Source organism: Catharus ustulatus, chromosome 1 (assembly GCF_009819885.2).
Source record: "Catharus ustulatus isolate bCatUst1 chromosome 1, bCatUst1.pri.v2, whole genome shotgun sequence".
Taxonomy (NCBI): Eukaryota; Metazoa; Chordata; class Aves; order Passeriformes; family Turdidae; genus Catharus; species Catharus ustulatus.
Window position 1 is genome coordinate 56,474,535 of NC_046221.1, and position 22,779 is coordinate 56,497,313.

Below are 22,779 nucleotides of genomic sequence, written 5' to 3' on the forward strand. Positions count from 1 at the left end.
TGTGGCAGCAGGCAGCATCTCCTGAGGGAGAAACATGAGAAATATGTGCTTCCCTATCCTGAGCATAGTTCCTGCTTCACCTTTGCTGCTTGAAGACTTCCCATTTCCATTATATGAACAGCCAGCCCTCTCAAGACATAGGAAAAGTTCACTTTGCCTATTTTGCCTTGAGGCTGTTTTGTTTTGAAGTCTTACAGCACATCCCACACAGTGCCAAGGAATTGTGGCGATGTTTTCACTGGCAAATTTATTTATCTGGAAGGCTTTTGCTGGGAAAGGGCAGATATATCTCATCCCTGTCATTGCTGCCCACTTCAGCCTCTGGTCAACTGCTTTCAGCAAGCTCCTTCAACTTTGTCTGTGGGACCCCATGGCATGGCATTGCTTAAATATAGCTTTTTCGATGGAGCTTCAAAGAAGAAAAAACGGTCTGCATCATCCTGCTTCAGAAACTGAATTTGAGCTCTCATCAGAAGTTTACAGATGTAAAGGAGGGCTAAAAATTCCCAAGTCATACATTTTGTGAAAGCACTCATCAGGCACTGAACCCTCAGAGCTGTGTAGTTCAGTGGCCAAGGCCCCATTGCCCATGGTGAAGCTGGGGGCTGGGGGCTGGTGCAGCAGAAGCCAAGGGCTGCAGGGCTGCCATAAGTGGCAAAGTGTGCTGCAGGTTTTGTTCTGGGCTTTGTTCCCTTCCAGCAACAGTAATTTAAGCTGCAGCCATCCAGGGAGGAGCAGTGTGGTTTGTCCTCCAGGGCTGCTGTCTCCTCTTCACATCACCTTTGGAGTAGCAAGTTCCTGCTGCTGATCCAGCTGGCAAGAGCTCTCCTTTGGACACCATTAGTAGGACACAGCATGCCATGCTTGTTTTTTTGTTGCATGGAATTAAAGGAATTTGTATTGCTTTGAAGTTTGCGGTCCAGTGTCCTAGTCCAGGCCCACCAGGACAGTGGGCTGGGACAGTGTGAGCAAGCCCAATGGCACAGCTCCTACACCTGCCCTGTGTCCAGTCCTTCCCTTGCCTTGGATGCCTCTCCCTGCCCTTTCCTCCTCTTCTCAAGGCTGTAGCATAGAGGAAAACCAAAAATACTGCATGCTATTTTCTCCTCTCCGTGGCTAGTCTCTTGGAGATTACTGCTGTTTTCTCCCAACTATAGAAAATGCTTGAAGCTGTGCAGAGACTTAGCCACACAGTCAGGGAGGCAGCAATGCCTTTCTTAGCTCTGTGGAGTGCAGTCTTGAATCACTGGAGCACTTCTTGCTTACCCTTGTACCCTGAGACCTCTTAGGTTTCAGTATTAGGTTTCAATTACTCTTCACCTGAGCTCTGCTTGGCATGGGCAGCCGGAAAGTTCTGGGCTCCAGTTTAGCTGGAACATTAGCAGAGAAAGGGGAAGCTGGAGCATCAGCCAGCAAAATGTAATAGGGAATCCTCTTGCCCCCATCTCTGCTGATGCTAAAGCCAGGGCTGGCTTTCCTGTTTGAAACAAGACTGGGGGCTGGGGCTGCCTGCTGCAGGGTCACCTCTGCCTTCCGCAGCTCCCTTAGAGGGAGGCCTGTGTGCCAAGTTTTGCGTAGAAGCTCTGGTGCAAAGAGCTCCATTCTGCAGAAAGCCGAGGAGAATACAAAATCCCCTTGGACTTTTTATTGTGGAGGAGGAGCTGGTAAAAACCAAAATCAACAGTCCTGAAGCAAATAGCGCAGGCTTTGATCTACCCAGTTAAATATGAGCCCTGGTGAACTAGATCCTCCCTTCTTTGTGCATGTTCTCAAAGTATTTTCCTTCAAGAGAACAGGCTGCAGGCTTTCTCTTCTCCTGTCCTACACCAGATGATGAGTTTTATGACAACATTGTCCTGACTTAAGTCGTCCCATGCTTGGCTAGCCTTGTGCTAAACTTAAAAATGGAGACCCTCAAAACCCCAAATGTTGTTCCCAGTGTGTCCTAGACAGTGGCATTGCTTAGATTTTCTGGTGGCACTGTGTTTGCTGAGTGTAAGTATTTGGTCAGTCTTTGAGCTAAGTGCTGGTCCACTGCAATGAAAATATCAGATTTAGAGGAAGAAAAACAAAGGAAACAGACAGAATTTAGTAAATTTAGAGACACCACTCAGCAAAAACAGAGCCAGCCCAGTTTCAGACTGGGGGTGTCCTTGAAAGCTGTAGCCACGTATGACCATATCAGGGCTGGCTCCAAGGCCAGCTCTTCCTCCTCTGCCCAGGGACCATTTCCTGTTTTTTGGTATACAGGAGAGCTCCAAAAAGCATGTCTCAGGAGTTGAACATCACCACTGGTACAAGGAAAGCTGAACTTTGGTACCTGGCTTTCAGGTCCTTCCCAAGCACAGCTGGAACAGGAAGCTGACCTGTACCACTCTGACCCTGGGTCTGGAAAACCCCAACTCCAGCTAAGGTCAGGGGGGCAATGAAAGAAAAACCTTCCTGAAAGGCAAGCAAATGGCAAAAGTGAAACAATGAGCCAGTTGCTTACCAGGAAAATCCCCCAGCTGCTGTGTGGTGGTGTGGGAGCACAGCCCCATGACTGCTGGGAAGTTGGGGCCCTTCAGGACAGCTGTGGGAGCCAGGGGCATGGCAGTGATGGTGTCCAAGGAGCAGATGTCCTGCACAGCCTGGCCTACCCAACCAGCTGCCATCCCTACGAGTTAAAGTCAGCGAAGTTCTGGGGTACCTGTGCAGGATCCCTGTGTGGGAATCAGCCACAGGGTATGAGAGCAGGAGGGAGGGGGTTTGCCTTGGCCCTATCCTTCCACCCAGTAGTGGAGCTGGGTACCTGGTTTGCACTGCAGGACTGCTCACTATGCTGTTGCATCTTGCTCAGTCTCACACACCTCCTTGGCTCCATCACACTTTGGCTTTCTAGCTTCTAATAATCCTCTTCCAGTATTTGGTGCTCACCATCAAGAACTCAGCAGCGACCCTGTCTGCCCTGGATGTGTGTTTTTCCCGCTGCCACAGCTCTCATGGTTGGAAGCAGCAGGGCAAGAACCATCTTTGTGCCCGAAGTCCTGAGGCTGTAGCAGCAGTCCAGTGTCGCCAGGCTGTGGGAATCATGGCTCATGATGCTGACTTGCTCTGTAGCCAGCCTGCTGTGCCAGCCTGGCTGCAGCATCCTGCTGTGGGCTTGCTACTCCCATCCATGGGCTCTGCTGGAACTGCTGTCCCTCTGTGAAGGGAGAGCCTTAATTGGCTGGCTGGGGCTGTAATGCAGGGTAGGGATGAACTTCTCGCCCCTACCCTGGGTTGGCTTCTGGTCTGCAGCCAAGACACAGAGCCATCACCTGTCAAGGCTTCATCTGCATGTTCCTCTCCAGGCTCCACCACCACTATCCTGCCTTCATTTTTAGATGGTCAAACACCAGGCAGAGTAAATTCCACTGGAGCATGGAAAAAGGTGGTGCAGAAGTCTGTCTGGGGAACATGTGTGTCATTTTGCCCTGTCATTGCCCTTCCTTCCTGGAAGCATCCAAACAAGTGAATGAGGAATCCCAGACAAACCCCCTTCTGCCTTTCAGTAGCAGGAGCAGCAGTGACTCTGCCACCAAGATGAATTTGGCAGCTATGTAGCAGATTTTTGCATATGCTCTAAAACTGTATTTGGATGGCAAGTAAGGACAAACAGAGCTTTGCCCTTGAAAGCAAACTACCTAAGCTGGCTGCTGGTGCCGGTAATTAATAGCAGCTGCTTTACATAAAGCAGCAGGAGGAGCAGTCAATTTTCCACAGCTCCTGAACTGGCCCGGTGGTGGCACTGGCATTGGGACAGAGGGCCCACGGCTGGAGGACCAGCATTGCTCACAGCAATGCCCACAGCACAATTTTCAGCCTCTTGCTGAATTGCATAGTGCTGCTCTCAGAGACAAACCACCAGCCATGGCCAGCTCAGCTTGGGATGGCTGATGGGCTGGCAGCCCAAAGCACTGTGGAGTCTTCCATGGTCAGTTTTTGTGCTGGCATGGCCAGAAGCTGCTATTATTAGATGGCATATGAATCACCAGCACGACTGGAATTAGCAGCCTCAGCCTGAGCCGAGCTGGACACTTATTGGAAAAGCCTCATTGAAGCCCAGCCAAGAGACAAAAGTGGCTCAGAGAAATTGCTTGCCCAATGCCCACCTCAGCCCTGGCTGCCGCCTCTTCCAGCTGAGAGGGAAGTACCAGCTCTGGGGGTTTCCCATGGCCTCAATGGTGTAACAGAGGAAAGGAAGGATCAGGAAGACTACATCTGTGTTCATGCACTACCAACCCCATGCACAATATAGCAAGAGAAGAAAAGCTTTGGGGGATACAATCTTAAATCATGATCTGATGGGGTTGGTTAAAAGGTCACAGCCTGACAAAAGGTGCAGGGGAAGGGCTTACAGCTGCCATACCTGTGCCTTGGCCTGGTCTGCTGCAAAGCAATGTCAGCATGCAACACAAGCAGCTGCTGAGCAGGGTAACAGGGCTCTGTGGCTGTAGGGCCCAAACTGGCAGATTACTGGGAACTCACTGGGTACCAAGAGAAAAAAAGAAAAGAGGGAGCTGGAAACACATTTGCTTTTCTGGATGGGAAAACACTGATGCCCTTTGATTCCTGTTTTGACTCATTTAAGCCTGGAACTGCAGTAAGACAGCCCAGTAAGTAACACAGCTTGTAGGAATTGCAGCTGCTGAAGTTTTCCTTCAGTCTTGTCACTAGTCATTTTGTCCATGTTGTTCCTCATTTGCTCTTTTGCAAATGAGATAAAGTCCAGTCTCCGTGTTCTCTTGTATGGTTGTGAATGAAATGCATTGGCAATAAAGCTCAGTCACCAGAGCTGTGCTGTGATATTTGCTTCACCCTGAGCTTTTCCTACCAAAATTAAAATTACACACAATTATGTCATCTTTTCGCAGGACATGAAATAGAATTTCATATGCATTGCAAAGTCACACCAAGGCACATTGTGAAGAGTGGCAGAGTACACACCATTTCTTATAGCCTAACAAAGGAACTTTTATTTAATAATGAACTATTACAGCACAGTACAAAGATTTGCTTTGTTCAGTGCCTAGAAATTGTTTGCAGATTTTTCCAGCCACTGGGAGTTGACAGTTCACTTAGGAAATCAATTCTTAAAGCTAGAGAGCCTACATGCCTCTTTGGCTCTTGGAGCACCGCAAGCCTCAGAGCTCCACGGGGTCCAGTCCAGGTCTCTTTTTCCATGGACTGAAACAGTGAAACATTTTTGCATATATTTCTTGGTGGAGGAGGCAAATCCTTGGTTTCAGCTATTTCTCCCTCATCACCTTCAGGAAAGCTTAAAGCTTCTTATCCCTACTGCTGTAAACAAGGAATGAGAAGATGAACCTCAGAGCAAAATTGTAGGAGCTTCAAAGTGAGGCAAATAGATAGCACAGGTGCCACAGAGGATTCAGCTGTGTGGGGTGGATTCTTAGCTCTCCAAAGCAAAAACTAAAGATATCCATGCCCATATGAATAGAGATGATAGATAGAAAACATGGTGCACAAGGACTGGGATGGTACACTGCAGTGAGGAAAGGTTTCCAGCAGAGCTAGGCACTGCCAGGAAAGAACTGAGATTCTTCCAATTTCTTCCTCTACATCTATTAATAGGTATTAGTACCAAGGCAACCATTGGGGTGCAGGCATACAGGATCCCTGGGAAACCCATCCCATGCATTGGCATCTCTGGTGAGGGAGGTGATCTGGGACAGCTTGTTTCAATCCTACAGAGCAGATCAGGCCTCTCGGCTCAAACACACAAATCACACAACCAGTGTGTTATTGAATGAGAGGCAAAGATGGTTCTTTGTCCCAGAGAGGGATTGTGGTTGGTGGGAGGGAACAGGAACCAGCATTCACCCAGGGCTGTACCAGCAGCCACTCCACCATGGGGGTAATGCAAGTACCAGGCTATTTTCTCATCCTGCACCTTTAACCATTTTATTTATTCCCAGTGACCTTCTTGTAGAAGGGTGAAGGAGGAGGAATAGAAGTGTGCTTGGCCCTTTAACTCCAAGTGAGGGCACTTAATGAACATACCTCTCCTTATTTATCAGCCAGCTTTCCCAGAAATATCAGAGCACAGAGCAAGGAGCTGCCTTGACACTAAATCCTTTGGCAGATTTAAAGGTACCAGAATCACAGTTATGCCTTTCAGCTAAAGAAAGACAGTCTCTGAAAAGTCCCAGCACAAATTGTCCATGAGCATCTTGCTGAGACTGAGAAGCTGAAGTCCTGAGTTCTGGAGAAGTACTAAATTCTCTAACATTAGCTTCTGAAGACTTCCTCTCTTTAGGTCTTTCTGAAGCACATCATGTGCAGGTGCAAATATACACATATACACACGTTCATTTGTTCATCTATTTTTAAGCAAATTAACTCACTTTTCTGATTTTTTTCTGGTGGGGAAACTAAAATCTCCTAAAGCACCAGTCCCCCTCTGTCAGCTAAAAACCTACAGCAGGGAGTTGGAAACTTGGCATTTGGCCCATGCATTAGCTGCAGGTTAGTGCTGAGCAGAATCAGTTACAGTCAATCGGAAAAGCTTCATGTCTCGTCTGCACTCTGCTTTGTTCTGCCAGGCACTGCCATAATTCCTGCATGTCACGCCTGGTGAATGAAAAAGTAGTGTTAGTAAATAGGCTTGTTGCATATTGGGATGCAGCGGCAAGGAACTTCAAGAATGCATTGCCCCATGATAGCACTTAAGCTTTTGTTTATCTTTCAATGGTGAGAAAGGAAAAGAAAAGAGTGGGAGGGGAAACTGACTTGAAGCAGTTCTGTCTAACCATTTATTTACCTTGTGTGCATGCCTCACATTCTTACTCATGGGTTACAACCATGGATGCACATAAAGTCTTGAAGGTTCTCAGCACAAATCCCTCAAGAGAGGAGCTGGTTCATGACATGCTCAAAAGCATTACTGTTTCATCACTTTTCTCGTCAGATAACAACGTAACTTCACTGCTGCTTCTGGCAACCTCTGCACTTCCTTTCCCTAAGGGTCCCTGAAGCAGAGCACGTTGCATGGGAAATGCTCCTCAGTTTTGACACACTGCTCAGCACAAAACCAGGCGTCCGGGAAAAGGACACGGCAAGCTGAGCCAGCACCCCCTGATGCTCCACAGGGATCTGAAGATGGGCCTGCTGTACTGAAATCTGGAAAGAAGTGGGAAGGAAAGAGGGGCTCGGAATGGGGAAGTGACTGGTCACACAAGAAGTTGCAGTGGTGTCAGGAGTGCAGTAACTTTTGCCTGCAAACAGAAAAGCGGAGGTACCTATCTGGTTCAAAATAAACATAGTCTTGGCACTAGGGTGACATCCCATGGTGACTTTTATAGGCATTTTTCTTAGGCCATTTCCTCTCCAGTACTGCACTCCTTGCATCCTCTCCCACAGTGAAATAAGCTGTGGGTGAGACAACTTACCCCACTCTGCTGTGGTTACTCAGCATTTGCTGGCAGTGCCCTCATCACAGCTTGGCCCCTTGGTCCCAGATAAAATCATTTGGTTTGGACACCAGATAAAGGATGAGCTTTGTCTAACTTTACAGACCTACACTTGGCCCCTTCATTGCAGTTCCTTTGAAAAGCAAAGAAGAGAAATAGGCATGATTCGCCTGACCTGTTCTAGACACTGAAATGAGTAGGGGTGACTCATAGTTGTGCCTATGCTTCCCCATATTCTCCTCCATAAAGGGAGCCTAAATGTGACTAGCTCAGATGGAGCCCTCTATGTTTTGTCAGATGAATCCCACCCCAAGTGACTGCAGCTGCTGGAGGAATGTGAACTTTCCCATAATCGCTTCCCTTCCTTCCCCATAGTTTTGGGGCAGAGAGAATTATTTGTGCTGATGAGTCCTTGAAGGTTTCCTTGAAATTTATACAAAATCTGCTCAGAAGGATGTGTGTCTTCTTGCACCAGGCCTGAACACAGTTCTGTGGAGGTTCCAGGCAATAGGGCATTCAGAGGGCAATACAACACTGGCGTTATCACACACTCTGCTAGCAGGCAGCCTTAAAATGGAAAAAGCAAAGACAGTAAAAGAAGGAGCATCCAAGACATCTCCTGAGTTTGGACAGCTACTAAGTTGGCCACATCCCAAGAGAAACAACTTCTGCTTTCTCCCCTGGCTCCCACCCTTACCTCTGCCTTCCTCTTTTCCTTCTGCTTTCTTCAGTCATCTCCCTCCTGAATAGAAACTTTTGGGAGGAATTTATTTCCTTGCACCTGTTTCTGCTGTGATGTAACTGTGGTAATAACCACTGTTGGACATATTTCTTGGGGGATGTTGGGGTTTTGGGGTTTTTTGGTGCATTTTATTGCATTTTGGTTGTATTTAGAGATGAGCTCAGATCAGAGCTATGCAAGAGGCACACTCCCATGGTTAGGGAAGATCTGAAGCAAGAGTCAGACCCCTTCATCTCAGCTGGTCTTCCTCTTGCTAAAGTGCAGATCCAAAACCCAAGGTCAAGCTGGAGAAGTTCAAATGCAAGTTGCAGCACAAACTCTGTAGGTGAGGCCAGTCTGTGGTTGTGGTGGGATGAAGCAATGTGCAAAGCCTAAATTCTGCCTTAGCATGTGCTTTCTGCACTCCTTGATGGAAAAAAAGCAATTAAGGAAGGCTTGGAAAGCCAGCTTCTGCCTTGCCTTCCCGAAGCAGTAAATGACACAACAGAGAGATCAAAGATAATGTCAATAATAATAATTATGGTGACGATGATGATGATAATGAAGATGATGATAATAATATAATCTCTCTCCACGTATTTTAAGATCTCATGACCTTTATTTGCAGAGGAAACTGCATATTTGATCCTGTTGTTTGATATGACCTGGTGCTTTCTACAAAATCATATTTTGACCCCCAGCTCTCATGGTTCAAATTGCGCCTGTTGTGAACAACTGGTAAGAGCTCCCGTGCTGCTCAGGGCAGTCAGCAGCCCCTGCACTGAGCCTGAAGGCTTCAGACAGACCAAGACACCACAGTTCTCTGAAAGCAAAGCTGCTTGGTGCCATATATAAAGACTAGAAAAGACCAGAGCAGGAGCTGGATCATGCAATGTTACCAAGTGAATCTGTCAGGTTATTCTGAGGCAGGGCAATACTCAGCAAATCCTTACAGAACTGGCAGCCACAGGTGGGGCTATAGGCAGGTCCCAAGGGGAGAGAGATGTACTGCATCCTCTCACAGCTCCAAAGCATTTGCCCCATCTATGTCCACTGCTTCCAGAGATACCCAACAACACACTACCTGTGGCCCAAACCCTTAAAGCTGAAGGATGGGCTCCATCACTGTCTCAGAGCTGCACCAATGAGAAAACTGAGGGAAATGTAGATTTTTTTTAAATTTTTTTCACCACCCTGAAAGGAACTGGAATAGGAACTGAGAAATGATAATTCCAATCAAATTTTACACCCTCATGATGGTAAATTTCTGAGTTTCTGTCCTGCAGTGGACTCAGACATGTCTGTAAAGGCAAACTCCTTCACAAATTATTTTACCATCTGTAAAGGCAACCACCTGAGGTGACTTTACCATCTCTTGCCTGTCCACTAGTAGGAAGGAGGGTTTCATGTCAAAGCTGAATTAGAGTAATTTCAGTGGCCCCTCACTTCACTGCTGTGATTCAGCATTACAAAGACATAAACCTTGTCATAGAAAAGTTGACTGGATGGCACACTTTAAAGCCTTTTATATTCCCAGCCTCTTCCCACAGCATTCCAGTGAGCATGCAGGAATTCCAAGCTACCTTATCAGTGGTCGTCCACAGTGTTTCCTCTTTCTCACTGAGGTGTGGACATGGTGAGACCCCCATTTGGTGCTGCTGCAGCTCAGGGATGATCCTGCCGATGCTTCAGTCATCCCCAATTCCTATTATTTGCTTCTAGATTCCCAGAATCAGCAGCTCTCCCTTAGCTCCATTGAACCAGCAGCTGTTGTGGAGACAGTTACCACAATGACCCCATAATCCTGTTTTCCAAGGCAGAGTCTCCTGTCCTGTAGGTACAGCCTGAACTCTTTTTTCCCAGATGTATTACTTTTCATTTACCTAAATTAAAACACATTTTCTTGGATTGTGACCATTTAGCCAGCAATTCCGATCCCTCTGTAACTGTAAACTATCCTTGCCATTATTTACTGGGCTGCAGGTGGACAGACTGAAATACTAGCTCTGCACAGGATGCCCACATTCAGCTCAGTGGGCTGTTGATGCTGTACAATAGTGAAAACTATTTTGGTGTCCAGGGAGAAGATTATTTCATGACTGACTCTTTCAGCTGAAATATTCAGCTCTTCTGAGATTTGGGAACACATTTAGGACTGCTGAAGGAGTAGCATCTTTTTCTCCACAGCCTGTCTCATCACTGAATGATAACCTTTCACTGCCTCCCCCTCTTCATTTCCTTTGTATATGGAAAATCACAGATAAGAAAGAGAGAGAGAAGGAAAACAGTTTTATTTCATTAATTTATGCTCCGAGTCATGCAATGACAGAGCCACTGAACTGACATAAAACCCTTTCCTGTCCACCCTACCACAGCTGAATCCTACCCCGAGCCATGTAATGCGGCCAAATAAAGAAACTGAGGCACAGGAAAGATGAAGAATCAAATTGCCACCTTCTATATTAATGCACATAAACTGCTGCAATGAGGTTCCCTTTACAGTGGAACGGCTCCTGATACAATGTAGGAAGGCAGAAGTCTGGAAGACCTCTCCATAGCAATTCTAAAGAAATTTCAGAGAAATTACGTACATAAATTGCGTATTGGATAAATATTTTTTTAATGCTCTCTATGTCCACAGTATATCTGACAACAGGATAAGTATTCTTTCCATGCAACTCCAGTAAGGTCATTAAACTTAGGATTGAGTTTAATGACATTTGGGTCAGAAATACCATTTGCATTTCTGCAAAACTATTCCTGCTAACAGCTCTGGGTCAGTGTGCAGGCACACCAGCTCCTTCACTGTCCCAGTGTTGCATAGCCTGAACATCAGACATCTGAAGAGATGACATGGCCTTTCAGCTCTTCTCCTGGGCTGTGGCACAGAGGAGCCATACAGATCAGGACAATCAAACAATGCTAAGCAATCTATAAGAGGTCAGATTCTGTTCCTGTAGGATGAGCTACCAGGTCAGGGAACTTGCCCTCTGTTTGTGAAAGAACGTTAAGCAACTTCCCAGGAAAATCACTCTCCTATGACCACATCTAAACCACAGCATTAGTAGGAAACAGGCAGCCTTGCAGAGCAGGCTTTAAACAGCCCACCCTGCACTTGCTCGGCTGCAGAGACGCAGACCAGCCGTGGCGTGTGTGGCTCACCACCTAGGCTCTTATCCCTCCATTCACTGAATCAGAGGCTGGTGCCGTCACAGAACATGCTGCAGAGGCCATGGGGCCACACACACATACCTTTCTTGTGCACATTGCCTAAATCCCACTGATCAATGACTTCCTGCATGGTCAGTGGAATGCTGTGGGAAGAGGCACATAAAATTCCCTGCTCTCATTTAGCCCTCCTGTCAAAGCTAGAGAAGTCCTGGCCCAGCTTCAGCTACAAAAACATATGAAATATATCAGCTGAGGCTGAACGGAATAGAAGCTGATGGCCAGTCCGGATATTGCTGCTATTTCACTGCGAAGGTTTACTTCCGAAGCCAGTGTGGATGATTCATTCAAGAGCCCAGGTGCTCAGGCCCTCGCCAGGTACTACGGTAAAGGGGGCCAAGGTCACGTTTAAGGGAAATCACTGTAAATCCACTACCTATGGGCTTTACTTTCCATTGGTTAAAGGACCACAAGAACAATGAGAAGCATAATTCATTTTGTAGCATTTGTACTTTTGTCTTCTTTTCATGGCTCCATCTTGGGCACTCGTGATGAAGTAACTGGAGAATTGCATGAAGAGGGAAGCCCTATCTTGGCAAAGGACTTCCAGATTTTGATATCTGACTTGATTTTAAAAAAGAATGGAAAACAAAAACATTCTCATGCTTCTAATGGGAGCCTGATTAAAAATAACGACAACAATGGAACAATTATAAGTTACTGGTTCCTTCAGTTCTAGGGAATCAACTTGAAACACTTTAAAAAAAGACAAACCCAAGACAAGATAGTAGATGGTTACTGCCTTCAGAAAATCAGATTCTTTATAATACACAAGTCTGAGTGAACAAAACAGGCACAAACCCTGTTACTTATGAAAAAAATCAGCCCTCGCTAGATACATACAATTTTGAGAGATGGCTGATGAAACTTTCACAGACACAGCCACCACAGAAAACATTTCTTGTTTTCCTTTCTAGACAGTTTTTAAGTTGGGTTTTTCTATTCACATCAAGCACTGTTTGCATGGAAACAACTGCAGGGAGCTGCTAATAACTAGTAAAAGAAAAGGACAACAGTAATTTTTGTTGTGACTTTAAAGTGCAAATAATGAGAGAAATACTCATGTAGGCCCAAAAATCAGTAAAATACTTGATTATACCATTCTTAAATAAAGCATGTACAGTCATTTCATGAGTATAAGCCGCACCCTTTTCACTAAAATTTTGGTCCCAACCCGGAAGTGTGGCTTATACTCCGAAGCAGCCAATATATGGATGAAGTTCTGAAATTTCCCAACTTGGAAGTGCGAGCCACGGGCCTAGCCAAGCTCGCGAATTGAGCACCTGCCACTAAAACCTGTGATCGTGCGATTGTTACAAATTGGTTACTCTGTTGCACAGTGGGGGGAGGTGGGCAGTGCGGGGCCAAGCCAGGGCTCCTGCCAGCACCGCAGGGGGAGTGGAGCTAATGAATTGAGCACCTGCCAGTAAACCCCACGGTTGTGTGATTGTTATTAATTTGTTACTTTATTGCACGAGCATCCTTGCTGCAAACGAAAGTGCGCCTTATAATCCAATGTGGTTTATATATGGACAAAGAACGGAAAGTTGCTGACACCTGGAAGTGCGGCTTATACTTGTGAAATTACTGTATCTGGTTTTATTCACTTAAAAGCTTATGCAATTAAGTCATAATTTTATTTGACTAGAAATACTTGTTAAAAGATAAATGCAAGAAAAACTTATTCTCTGTATTAATTTCATTGTATGAATGTCAAATTTGGCGTAACAAAAATGAACCAAGCTGATCTGATAATTAACTCAAAGAATGAACAATGTCTTTCAAATACCTACATATAAATTCTGAAAGTTGGTATAGCTGGTAAGGGGAAATGAGATAAAAAATTACATTAGGCTATATGAAAAACCTCCAACATCAGGATGCTGTAATCTCATCAGGAATGGAAGAAGCAATAAGACAAATATGTTCTGGGTACCACCACTCCCTAGGGACTCAGACCAAAAAATCTTGAACTTGGGTGACTGCATAGAGAAAACCCAAGAAGAAACAAAGGGAGTTTTCAGGATCATCTGGCCAAGAAAAAGGAAAGGTTGATTTACTCCTTCAGCCATTGGGGTTTTTTTATGCAGGAAAGAAAAAAAATTAATTGGTTTTTACAGGTGATTTGAGTTTGAAATATTTTTCAGGTTCCATTGATACCACTGAGAAACATTTTAAAGTTTCTAAAACTAGCAATAATACTTACTCAGCAATTACATAGATATAGTGACTTTACCATGGACCTCATTTAGTCTGGAAGTCGCTGGTTGTGTCAGGACCATTCATTGTGATGTGATTACATTCTCTGTGGCCAAAGAGAAATTTGCAAGGAGTGATTAATATACCCAACTTTTATATCAAAAAGATTTCCCAAAGTTCCTGTAAACTGCATTCAAAATTAGTTAGGATGAAAAATCTAAACAGAAAAAAAAAAAAAAAAGAATGAAAATTGTGCAGGCATAATAAAAATGAAAGAGAAATAATTAATCTGCCTCCCTCCACAATCATGTTAAGTTAAAAACTCATTCAAATTCATCAGCAAGTGGAAACTGCTAACTATATTAGTAACGAAAAAGGAGGAAAAAAGTAAAGAATAATGATGACATTATGAAATGCAGAAATGAAGTAAGTGAAGCTGTGGGCCTTGAAGGAAATGGTGCTTCAATATTCAGGCTTTCTATATTTAGGTAGAACAAAAAAGTTAAAAATATGTTAAGAACAAAAATAGTCTTAGCAAAACTGGCAAAGTTGATGCAGAAAAAGCTGAAATTGTTACCTATTACTTCAGTATTGGAAATGAGTGGCAAGGAAATTATTTTATATGCAAAGGCAAATTATCTACCAGTCCATTAAGAAATAAACTACTATTAAAATTCAGCAGCATCTTCTTCTTCTTGAGAGCTGTGCCACAAGGGTCTCAAAAGGCATCCTGCAGAGTACTCTGCTTCAGAAACACCACGTTAATACCAGGTTGGGCTGTAGGTAAGCGGAAAGTTCAATATGCCTCTCCCCTGCCTTGGAGTGGGAGGTGGAATGGAGCAGAAGGAGGGGGCAGGGGACAAACAGGGCACTGCAGCCTTGCTCTCTGGCCCTGGAGCACTGACTGCTGAGGCTGCAAGTCATGACTGCCAAAGGAGTGTTAAAAACCTGCCAAAAGCCACACAATAAATGGCAAAACTGCATCTAAGTGAGACTCTTTGGGAGGGGTGTTTATTCATGCAATCACAAAGAAGATTCAGAGGCATCTCAATTTCTGCGTGAATGACAGAAACAGCCTCCACTAAATCTTTCTCCATCAAGCAGGAAAGCCATCACAACTGTTCAAGCAAGAGAACTCAAACCTGATCAGATGAGAGAGCTAGCACCAAGTGTTAAGAATGACGGCAAATGAATTACTTAAAGATGCTGTGGATGGCTCTGTTTCTTTAAGTTTTTATTGGCTTCAACAAGGAAAAATTTCACACCACCAGCTGCAGTCAGCTAAGTCGCTCAGCCAGTCTCTCTAGCCTCTGCCTGTTCTATGGAGAAAGATAAAATCCTCTACAAAGGATGATTCAGTGTGCCTAAATTCAGGGTGCCTAAATTCAGCATTGGCTTTGAAATGCATTCTGGAGGAAAACATCTCACCCCTGCTCCCCTTCCTACCCTGTGATTATCAAAGGGTCTTTGGAAGACCAGGTATAGCACCAAACTTCTTCCTACTTTTGAAGAAAGTCCTCTACAGAAAAATCAGTGTAACAGGCTGTCCTAGTTTGGAGGACAGGTGCCTGCTAAGAAAGGCAGGAGCCTCTCTTTGAAATGGAGAATGTAAACCTCCTCCCCCCAAATTATTACAATTCTGAAATCAAGGGGCTCTCAGGCAAAGATATGGGAATTAGGAATAACAGTTCTTTACTAGGGAAATTAAAATAGAAATACAGTACTACAAAGAACAAACCCAAACACTGACAGAGTCAGAAAACAACCTGACACCCCATCAGTCAGGGTGTTGGTAGCAGTCCCACTAAATGGTGGCTGCAGTCCTCTTGCAGTGACAGATGTGATTCAGTTGAAGCAGTGCTCCTGTAGAAGGTGTAGTTTCCCTCCAGTGGTGACGTGGAGAAGTCCAGTTTTCCTCTGGAAGTCCAGTGGAGAAAGGGGCTACCTTAGTGTTCCAAAACCTCTGTTTTTATCTTGGTAAGAAATGTCGGTCTCTTCCCCCTGGCTGGAGCAACTTCCAATGGGATGAAGTAATTTTATCAGTCCCACAGTGGGACTCAATGGGCTATTAGAAAATTACTCACTGGAGGAAGGATGGGTTGTGAAAAGATAAAGAACAATGCCCTGCCTGGTTTAAGTGGATGGCTCATTAGCAGAATATCTCCCACAGAGATAAGGTTCACTGCCCCCACCCTCAACAGATGGTGATAAAATAGATATCTTTGATCACATCCTGTATTGTAACCCAAGACACAGGCTCTTCTTAAAATCAGAATTTGGGCACTGGTGATAATGATGCATATGGCCGTTTCTGAATATCCAACAAATGACCTACAAAATTCAGACCCTGAATAAAACAGCCCCAAACACATCACAATCTGCCCCCTTCCCCACTGCCCTGACTTGATTCTATCTATAAAATATTTGTTCAGTATTGCAGAGTAGCAACTGACTGGCTTTCACACGTTACTTCCAGTTCACAAATGGCTCATATCACAGAGAAAGTGAAAAGTCATAAAATAATTATTACCTTCAGTAAACAGGCAAACCCACTCTTGAAAGCGCTGAGACAGGAATAACTTTAGCAACAAGAGTCTTGAGTTAGACAGAAACGGTTCCAATTGCATTTCTTTATATCCAAGCGATATAACCCCCCCTTGTCAGGGACGTTGGACTAGATGATCTCCAGATGACCCTTCCAACCCCAAAAAGTCTGTGATTCTGTGAGAAAATCGTAGATTTGTCTGTGTTTTACTTTGCTTTTAGGAGGGACATGAAGATACTTGGTTTTCCTCTATTTGTTCTCTATGAGTAGTGGTCATTTTTCTCCATCCCTGCAAATATCTATATTTCTCCTTTACAGCAGGTTTGCCAGATGCCTTTTAATTTATTACATCTGTCACCTGCTAAAGTGCCATTTATCAGCTGACATCTTCAAAACTGTGTGCTAGGGGATGGGCTGTTATCCATCACTGAATCTGGTAAAAATGTCACAACTGTGCAGCTTTCCAGCTACCGGCTGCCCAGGTGAAACCTTAAAACCTCAACCACATGCAGCATTGAGTCACACTGAGGAGCTTTTGGGGGGCATTGTGGGCTGTGAGTCTCTGTGGCTCACAGTGCATGGAAGTGAGCCCAGATACTCTCATAGATTGTCTCTAAGGAACACTGAATGTCACAGGCAGGATGTGCCCATTTTACATGTGGTGCTTGGAAAGGCCCTGCACTCTTACTTTTCCTCCAGTCTACACTTACTGCTTGCAGATCTCTTTTTCTTGAACTGCAGTTTAGTAGTATGAAGCTAGTCAGGACTAAGGGCTTTGTCTCCATGCTAAAAATCTGAGTGATTTCACTTCTATCCGTTCTAAACTGATGCAGTTAAAACACTGAAACTCCAGTGGGAACACTTTGGCTGATTTTTGGTTAGCCCATCCAGATTCTCAGCAGATTAAAGCTACACTAAATTAAGCATAGTGCAAAACCATGCTAAGAGAATGCACTTGGAGATTGCTCTTCTTCAACTAAAGTGGTTTACTAGACTAGAGTTGTTCATTCATGGGAAAAAAAGGCCAACATATTCCTAAGTACATTCACAGTGGAGAGCTGCAAAAACATTTTGTCTCTCATTCTTAGTCTATCATTAAGGGCTGCAACATTGATTATTTATTTATTTCTAATTTAGCAGCAGCAGTAACACAAATTGCCTCCTTGACCTGAGGTAGCTGCCAAATGTTTAGTTCAGAACCAATTTCAGTGCTACTGTAATCCCCTGAACTGGAGAGCTGGAGTAGAAGTAAAGCTGAGCCAACCTGAAACTGTAGCTGCGCAAATGGCACCAATCTAATTAAGTTACGAAAAACTGTCCCTCTGGAGATGACTGTCCTGCAGCTCACAAGGAAAAGGTGGAGAACACGTGAATCTGGCCACAAGCCCCAACTGTTGACAACCCAGCTTACAAAGCATCTGTACACATGCCCTTCGGGAAGAAAGATAAGTGGTACTCTGGGGATCCACATATTTGTTTAACTCTTTGTTCAGTACTTGTCCAGGCAAAGAGAAAATGTTTCATATTATGCTGAATACCATCTCAGATTCTGGCAGGATTAGTTGTCAATATTATTACAACCTCTTCAGTTACAGTGCTTCAGCAATAAAATAGTTAGACTGGCTTTGAAATACAGAAATTCAGGCAATACAATCGCACTATGAAAGAGTGCTCATTAGCCTTTGGCTGACCTTGAAAAATTGCGTTTCTCTCCAATTCTTCCACAAATTGCCTTTAAGGAGACCTCCTTATTTCTACCAAGTCACAAGGTTCGACTGTGTGACTCATGTTTTTTAGCCACTCTCTCACGATCAGAAGGCATGCTTGCCTTTTACATGCAGCCACAATTGCTACAAGGAGGATACATAAAAATGCTCCGACAGTCTTTTAATAGGGACATGTTCTTATTTGTTTGGGATTTTTTTTTTCCAACCTCAAAAGTTTCATAATGAAACAGTTGGTCTTATAAAAAGTGTCACTCATCAACTCAAATTTTATGTCTAGGTCACTGTAAGGACTTTGTCAGATTGTGACCGTGCAATGTTGCAGCTGAGGAAGCTGAATTAAGTGTAATCAGATATGTCTGGGGGCAAGAGTGGGCTCTCAGAGGGATGTGTTCTCCTGTTCGAGACAAATAGCATGGCCACAAGATCTGACTGTTGCGGGACATAGGTCACCAAATGTGTTGAACCATTGGGTTGACCGATATCCTGAAACTATGTCTCTGCTGACAACAGCCCTTGCTGCTTAATGAGAGATTCTCCAGCAAAACACTTGGACAAAAGAGGGGGGAGCCCAGTTCAAGGTGCACCTTGCCCCAACAGAACAGGTTTTGACGCCTTCACAGTGAAGGTCTCAGACACAGTGTTTTCAGCAGAACTTGACACTGGCATTCAACAACTGACATAACTACCTACCTGCAGCAAGGCTGGAGCCAAATCTGCTCAGCCATTCTTCTGTTCCCTGTTGCACAGCAGATAATGGAGCGGAACAATGCCAGAGGAGGGGAAAAACACATGAAGCAACTGCAGCTTGGATGTCACGATTCACCCAAGGAGCTGGAGCCTGTCTGAGGAGCTGGATCAGAGCATGGTAACAGGCTGATGGGCTACGCCTGTAATGGCATGGTCACGCTGTTCTCGGACAGCATCCTTGCTGAGCAAAGCCTTTGCACACAGGTATCCCGCTGCTCAGCTCTCCTCACGGGAGCACCGCTGTCAGCATTGCTGCAGGAGCAGTCCCCCTGTCTTGTACCCGAGCGATGCAGCAGCGTGTGCTGCTGGATGAAACAGCCGCACAGGTCTAATTCCACCCAAAAGAGGGCAGTAGTGCTTACGGACGCACAGTCAACGCAGTAGTTTACACTCTGTCTGCTCGACTTTCCCAACCAAGCTGACAGAAACTCCCCAGTTCTTGGCATAGGCAGAGCAGTCCACAGAGCTCTGTCTCACACACACTTAGTTAGCCTCTGCTCTCATTTCCTCCCTTTGACTGACTCAATAGTTGTTTTACCATTATTTCTCTGGAAATACAATGAAAAAAAGTCACTTGGATTCATCTGCACCAGTGCTGAGTACCAGGCGCCTCTATGCTACCCCCAACTATCAGTTACTCAGCTGCCAGCCAGGACGTGCCTTCTGCAGATGCAGCTTCTCAGACAAACTGTGGCTTGGGTGTAGTCAGGAATGGAAAATTGGATACACCACAGTTCATGGCAATCAAGCGATGTTCAAAAGCTTGATGTCACAGGAAACCACTGATACTGTGAATAATTCAAAGCAATTAAAAAAAATCCCTAATATAACCAACTAGCTTTCTCCTATTGTAGCTGTTATATTTTCAAGTAGGCTGATTGTCCAGTGCTTTCACTCTCACCTTTGACAGGTGTAGTTTACAAAACAATACAATTAAATCCAAGCACCTGTCATTAACTTTTGTACTTACCACGCTCATCACTCAGCCACAGGGGTTTGTGGGTTTCCATGGCCCTAAGTGAATGCAGGTCACAGACTTGAAGTGGGGAGAGACTGTTGCTCTGCTTCCCAACATCAGAGGGTTTCTCAACCTGGCAACCTCTACTGTGTTGAGGTTGTTTAGTTAATGCTGTTTTCTTGACTCCAATACTAAAAACACCAGACATACTACCAGCAGCCAAGGTATTAACAACAAAAACAGCAGTAAAGACAATAGCTACACAAGTATAACTCATGAGCTTAGCTTTGTTTAATGGTACAGGATCTGCACAGCCTCTGGGAGCTGGACTCAGGGCAAAAACCTCAGCCAACTTTCCCCCTCTACTGCTCCTGACAGTTAAGAATGACCCTGCTCCAGATCAGCACAGCACTTTACTCCTGGGTGAGATGAAACACAGCCCCAGCATGCTGTGCTGAACACAGGCCTGGAGGTGAGATTTCTTACACAAAATATGTTTGGACAGAATGGTGCGGTAGTTGCAATGTAGCCCTCACACAGCTGAGCTGGTAGCATTGCACAGCAGTCCTGCAGATGATGCACCTCCACATGATACTGTGTCCCCTCACCAGGGTCCAAACAAGCCAATGAGTCTTCCACTTCCTGCTGTGATAGACCACTGTGCAGGGTCTCTGTGCTGAGAAGAAAGTTCTCCTTCAGGTTAAATCCTAAGATTGGCTTTCCTGGGTGTGAGAAGCCTGGTTAGAGGATGGGCCAAACTGGAATGCAGGGTGATGGGTAACAACTGCTCAGCTTCATGTGTCTGTCTAGTGAGACAACCCTTTCAGAAAGGGTAGGAATGTCACCCCTTCACTGATAGCTGTCAGATGGTGTCCTTTAAGACTGTTTCTTGCATTGACAGAAATCAATCAAGAAGGGTCAGGTCCTTAAATCACAGATGTACCCGCTCTGAAATGATCTGATTGTACCACATGCACAGATCTAGCTGCCTTAGCATGGACATGAAGAACTTCTGTAGTACCTGACTGGACCTCAGGCTTCAGGGACTGGGACATGCCCTCTGCTGGCACTCAGAAGGGCATTTAGTTGACTGGAGCATTTAAACTGGAACTGTATTCTTGCATTTGAGCTAGACTCTCATCTAGGTAAAGAGCAAAGTCTATGACTCTTCCTGGACATAACCTCCTTTCCTGAGGCTGCCTGGACATACAATCCTCTAAGTAAAATCGAAAAAAGCTTATTATGTCTCTTCAAGGAGAAAGCCCTATTTGAACCACCAGAGCAAGACCTACCATCTTAGTGGTGCACGGTGCAGACAACTGAATGAGTTCAACTCCTCACTAATCCATGGGGAAAGATTAGTGTGACTCCTGAAAGAAGAGTCAGGTTATTAGTACTGCACCTGAGACAAGAAGAACTGATCCCCTGTGGCTCTGTAGTACTCCCAGATTTGGAGCTGATGCTGGAGTCAGCAGCTGACAAAAGCATTGCATGACATTGATCTGCTCTCTGATGCCTGTATTAATTGTTGACACTTACCAGATATCTGTAGGCCAAACTTCAGCTTGTTCTGCAGCTTTAAAAGTGGTATAGGTAAACACTCGTGTTTGCTTCTATTTCTGGTTTTTAAGCATGCATGGTTAGATGTGCTTCTAAGATCTCCACTTCACTGCAGAGGTGATTGAATCAGGACAAGGACCCTCATAGGCAGTATGACGCAATATGGAAAATCTGTGCCTATTGCTATTGAGTGTTAGGAGAAGATGAGCAATGTCAGTATTACCACACTTGAAAAAATGCAAATATGACATTCTTTCCCAGTGAATAGTGACAGTACTGTGCTATGCAGAAATGCAGGGAATTAGGCAGTGCCATCCCATGTGATTTGTACATACTTAAGAGGGAATTAAATCCTTGTGAACCTATCCAGTTTTGCAGATGTTGAGGCCTGATTTGGGTTGTTATGTTCCTGTTTTACATGGAGGCAACTCCACTGAGACCTGTGGAGTCATTAAGCACCGACAGAAGAAAGTGGAGACTCAGATGCTGCCACCCTACTTGCCATGCCAAGAAACAGCAGGCATTTCCCAAACACTTCATCCACTGAGCAATAGCAACAGCACTAGCAAGGTCTTCCATGATTGGCTTTGCCCACTGCCTTACCCTTAAGTCCATAGATGACCACCTCCAGGAGTAAGAGGTCAGTAGTTTATCTAGACCTGCTCTGGTTTGGACATCCTTGCAGTACCACAAGAAGATCATCATCTGCTTTCTGCCACTTACACATCATCCCAGCTCAAGACTTTGTAAGGGTCCTTTGCTGTACCATTTGGTGCCCAGATTTCTCTTCCTTCTTAAATTACTGTCACATACTGCAACCACTTTAATGCTGGAGCTAATGCAGCACCTTCTCTGCTGAAAGGCTCTGTTTCCGTTATCCTAATTGCAATTTATCCCATCATAATCATTATCACCCCCATTGAGCAATTGCCTTTTCACCAGTAGTGGGCCATATGTTCTGGTTTACAGCAACGCTACACCCCTGACCTTCCTCCTCATTTTTACTGTCAAAAGTCAAATTCACAGCAATTAATTGTTTAAGTAGGCCCTTCTGAATGTGCAGGGACAGGAGACATGAGGGCTGTGAGCATCCCTCCTGTGCATGTGCAAGGATTGCTGCTGCACCAAGCATGAGAAATGAGGCATTTTGCTTGCTGCAAACCACATTCAATGCCAAAAGCAGCCTGTGAGCAAATGGAAGTCTGAGCATCTTTGTGCCCCACACATAGAGGAAGGGTGGAGCAGACTACACGGGGATGGGAAAGCAGTCTGTGTCATCATGCTGTGGGTTTTACAGGCTGACTGATTTTACTTATGCGACTGCATTGGATCTCCCCATATCCTTGCATTTGATTAATTTTTAGAAAAAGAGTAGGTGTAAGGATGCATGAAAAGCTAAGTGTGAGCACACTGTGAGGAGGATCCAGGCTTCACTCATAATTTATGCTGTTCTCAAGAAGCAATTTTGCAGCCTTGCAGCCATGCAACCTGGTGTCCATGCTAGCCCTTGTGAATGCAGTCTTGCAGTCTTGTCTTTTCTTGGCCTTGGAATCAAGCCATGGGAGCTGGGAGAAAAGATTGGGTTTCCTCTTTGTTGTTTTGATATTTTCCTATGAACCCACCCAACTTTGCAACATTGC

At 44.9% G+C, this 22,779-nt stretch overlaps 1 long non-coding RNA gene across 9 annotated transcripts in view; it reads right to left on the reverse strand.

Annotated features, from left to right (window-relative positions):
- The window catches only part of LOC117002412, a 160,645-nt gene that overhangs the window by 4,063 nt on the left and 133,803 nt on the right, over window positions 1-22,779 (reverse strand). The gene's annotated exons all lie outside the window — the stretch shown is intronic.